General features: G+C 42.6%; 1 protein-coding gene across 2 annotated transcripts in view; it reads right to left on the reverse strand.

The window, feature by feature from the left end:
- Nucleotides 1–5,000, reverse strand: part of TOX3 (TOX high mobility group box family member 3) — a 489,533-nt gene that overhangs the window by 335,262 nt on the left and 149,271 nt on the right. The window lies entirely within an intron of this gene.

The following is a 5,000-nucleotide window of genomic DNA, read 5'->3' on the forward strand; positions in this document are numbered from 1 at the left end:
AGTTTAGAACAATCTTGAGAAATGTCCGTTTCCTGCATCAAAGAAATCAGAAGGTGATGGTGGATATTATCCTCACCTTAACTGTTAGGAATCTTATTGGTAACTTCAGGACCATAGAAACTAATGACTCAGCACATGACAGACAAGAAAGATCACCCTTCCTAAATTGCTACACTTCTGTCTGAAGTGAAAAGAGAACTTGAAACCAAATATGATGTTATTGTAGTCATGTGAATAACAAAGTCACCATAGATGGCAATTCATCCCTAGATGTAAATTACATCATCACAAAGAGCAGTATCGCTCCTGGAGATTTCTAGGAAATGACAAAGCTACCCACAAACACTTGAGAAGACAAGATGATCAAGACTCCAAGTGCATTTTGAAAACCTCCAAATTCTCAAAAGTAAAAAAAAACCCAACACCCCAACAAAAAACACCCCCAAAAACTTTCCTGATGCTAGACATTTCAGACTTCTATTAGGTTTTTTTTATATATTTAACAATTACTAAACTACTATACTGCTTATTTTCCTTCAAAGAGGCCGTAAAAAAAAAATCTACTATATTTAAATGTGCATTGTCTCAAACAACACATGTAAAAGTCCACAAACTCTATTGCAGATCAAGGCAGTTATTTTTAGGTAACATACAACACAACATGAAAATGCAGAACTCATTGTATGTAAGTAAAAAAAACAGTAAAAAGGGAAAAATATTAACATTTATAAACATACTTTACAAAGCTACCAACTAACATTTATTTCAAATGTTTCATATATAGGCTTATATATTAGAGAAATAAAAGGTTTTCTAAAAGTTACCTCTATTTCTTCAGCACACCTCTGTTGACACACTGTTAAGGTGGAAGAGCAGGAAATTCACTCCTGATGAGGTACTTCAAATACTGCAAAAACTTATACAGCAGACATTTGTACGTAAGCCAACTCTTCAACAAGTACAAATTCACGGGTGCTAGGCTGGCAAGGTCCTGATAGGACTCTGCCAGGAAAACCACACTACAGCTTCTACAGGAAAATGCAGCACAGTGGAAAAACACCACTTCTTTGATCAGCTAGCAAAAAAACTCACCCCACCAAACTGCATGTGTTTCCCATCACCTGGAAGATATCAGTAATCAGCACTAACAGCCTAATTGGCTCAGCCATCATTAGAGATTCTGCCCTTAATAAAATACACCTGCAAGGGAAAAGGAGAGCAGGCAGCAAAGGACTGATGCAGCTGTGGTCAACTCTTCAGCTCGTAGTTCCACACGATAATCAACTCTGTTTCAATGTTTGATCATAAATGTCACACGATTCAAACTCCTGAAACTGGCTATGATATACACAGACGTGTTGTTGTTTGTTTTTTTTTTTTTTTTCCCAAGGCCTGATAGATCTTTATTCCAGGATCAGCTGATCAAATGTTTCAAGCATACTGTATGGTCCAATCTGCAGCATAAAGCCCCAAAGCCACCACAAACATCTCACTGCTGGCTGTGGGGCTTCAAACAAGCCAGAGACTGAGCTTATAGGAGATGAAATGTGCAATGCAAGATGAGTCAAGAGCGAAGTCACTAGCAATGCATATGGAACCACATTCCTGATTTTCTTCTATGACATGACTAAATGTTGCCATCGAATCCTAATTAGTTGAGAAACAGAGGTTATACTGTGGTAGATCTTCTCACAGCAGTTACAATTTCTCCTTTACCCCCCTGCAAAATAAGCCATTTCCAAACCTGTGCTAAAGCGAACCTTAAGAGCTGCAGTAAAGCAATGGTGTCTAAGTCACAATTAAAAAGCTTTTAACCTTTCATTGCTTGTTTTTGTCCAAGTCCTTGTCAATTAAGCACAGGTATTGAGGGCTGGATAAAAGATTTAACATGGTCAATCACTTCTTTCTTTGAATACGTTCAATATACAAAATGTGGAAAATCACTCTTTGAAATTAACCTATTCCCCTGCACTCAAATGTTAGGTTACATTTAACAAATGACCCTTCTCTCCTAAGAGAGTAATCAATATTCATGGTTTTCTTCCTTGCCCTCTGCAACTCCTGCCAGAAATCCATTTTATATAAAACTGAAAAAAACAGATGTTTACTTAGAAATCCCTAACTCGCTCAGTTTATTTCTCCCTCATCACTGCAGGGCCTCTCCCCACTGCACTAGCTCAGCTGCTCAGCGAAGTCAGAACCGACATTTCCAGCATTTTCTGAGGGAAAACAAGTGGCTCCGCCCACTCCCCTCACCCTCCTGCCTCAGGGGCCGCTCTGCCCCGGGCCTGTGGACCCTCTCCTGTGCCCCCCACAGAAACAGTTTGGCGCTGTGGGGAGAGGGGAGCATATGAAACACCCTCGCACATGGGCCCAAATGCCAGCTCTCCTCTTCACGTCCTGCGTAACCACTTTGCACTGATATGTTTGGTCAGAGCCTGGCGTCACTGGCCTGTCTCCATGAAGAGCGCTCGCACCCCAGCTTGGGGTTCAGGGGCAAACCCCACCCTGAAACTGCCAAGCGGGGCAGGCTGGGCTGTGGGGCCATGGCTGTGAGGGGCCACGCAGCCGTGAGGGGACATTGGTTGTGCAGGGCCACACAGCTGTGAGGGGACAGTGGCTGTGCAGGGCCACATGGCTGCGCAGGGCCAACATGGGTGTATGGGGCCACACAGTTCTGTGGGGGACATCAGCTGTGAGGGGCCACACGGCTGTGCAGGGCCACACGGCTGTGAGGGGGACATCAGCTGTGAGGGGCCACACGGCTGTGCAGGGCCACACGGCTGTGAGGGGGACATTGGCTGTGAGGGGCCACACGGCTGTGCAGTGCCACACAGCTCTGCGGGGAATATCAGCCGTGAGGGGCCACAAGGCTCTGAGGAACCATAGGGCTGTGAGGGGCACAGGGGCTGTGCAGGGCCACAAGGCTGTGAGGGAGGCATTGGCTGTGAGGGGCCATAAGGCTGTGTAGGGGACATCAGCTGTGAGGGGGCCACATGGCTGTGGGGGGGACATCAGCTGTGCGGGGGGACATTGGGGGAAACCAAGGAATAACACAAAATCAGAGCAGTCCCACAGCTTTAAAATTTTTTTTTTTTTTTTTTTTTTTTAAATCACCTTTTTCTCTCAGGGTGGGGTGTGCACAGAGTGGCCTGCACAGCCCAAATGCTGGTGTGCCAGGGCCTCAGGCTGGAAAACCAGGTAGTGTTTTTCATCCTAGTTACTGACTGGATTTATCTTTTTTCCGTCAGCCAGGCTGAACAGTACAGGCAGCATGCTGAGGTTTATCAAGTTAGCTGTTGTAGCTGGACACTTTCCATTCTTGCCATTAACTCCTTTTACATAAGAGTGCATTAACGTATTTCCAGGCAGGCCGAGAACAAATATCCAGCTCTTTTGTGGATATCAGTCCAATGTTTTTATATAGTTTGCCTGCAAACCCCAGTTGGAGAGGCCTGTCTGTTTTTATTAAAATTCACATGTATCTCAGCGGAAATGACTGCACAACCAGCACAGCTCTGAGGATCTCTTACGGCAAACCACAGAGCACAGAGGAGGGTGGCTTTTTTTTCTCCTGCCGTTTATAACTTGTTGCAATAAACTTCTGTTTAGAGGCTAGCCAACTGAACATCCCTGCTTGGAAAGTTTTAATTTTTGTAGTTGCTCCAGACTCACAATAAGAATACAAATACACATCTAGTAGTTTACTATAGAGCGGGCACATGTTTTGCCATCACTGACCTATCTTTGACTAGTGGAAGTGAAATTGCCATAAGAATGTGAATAGTAATAACTTGCAGGTTTTTTTAACATCTGTACAGAATAACAGCAACAACAATATGCAATTAAATGAGGGGGCTTTTCTTTAAGCCACATGCTGTTTATAGCAACACTAGATATGAACAATCAAGGAAAGCAATTAAAAAGTAAAAGAGAAATCTGATTTGTAAGAAAGCCAGGAATTCATGGGATACATACCTGGGTACAAGGCTCAAATTCTGTCCATACAAAAATAAGAAACCACCTGCATGTGCTGTATATGCTTTATGGATTACAAGGATAAAGCTATTAGCATGGTTTACAGGCTATGCACCACACTATTCTTTATCAAAAAATGCTAATTTAGTGCCTCAGCTAGTCTGCAGATGCTTTATTGTATCATGACCATTTAGATTCCACTTTTTTCATGCCACAGTCAGATATTGTGAAAAATCAAGTTCCATTTACAGCATCCATTGTTATCTCACAAAGTAGCACTTCATGCTACTACTGATGTGTTACAGAGTATTAACAGTAATTTAGTTTTAAATGCCAGTGCATGCCAAGTGTTCTGGATATGAATACTAACAGGATGAAGTTATGCAGGTGTAGAAATTAAAAAAATAAAGGGAAAAAAACCACCAAAATCCCACCACACACACCACTACCCCCACAGGAAATGACTGCCAGCTCTCTGAGAGAGCATGCAGAGGATGGGACTTGTCTTGTTGCATTTTAGCTGTATCAAGTTAGTTATTCCCCCCACTCATCAATGGAAAAGCATTCTGCTCCATGGATGCCGGAAGATAGATGCTAACAATTCCAAGGTATTTATACCCCTGCACTGATTTTAGAGAGAAATTAAATAACAATTTATGGTAGTTGCTTATCTTATAAATGGACAAGAACATAGCAATGGCATATTAACGATCCCCACAGCAACACATGGTGCTTTACAGGTTGAGCCATCCTACAACCAGTATGATGAGGTCTGCAGCATGGTGAGATCTCTGCCTACCAAACTGGGAATTTTCTCATTCCTGGAACAGCTTCTTCTGTCTATGTTTAACTGCTGCCTCTCATCTTCCACTTAGCTTGCTGGAACTCTTTGTTAGAAGTACTTTTTGTACCCTGTTGACAACCTAGCTAAATGAGTTCATTATCCACATATGTAAGCAGATGATAATAATTAATGAACAACAAAAAAAAAGCAAAATTGAGTAAGCAAAAGAGTAAGAGCT

The sequence above is a fragment of the Falco punctatus genome (genome assembly GCF_963210335.1).
Source record: "Falco punctatus genome assembly, chromosome: 14".
Taxonomy (NCBI): Eukaryota; Metazoa; Chordata; class Aves; order Falconiformes; family Falconidae; genus Falco; species Falco punctatus.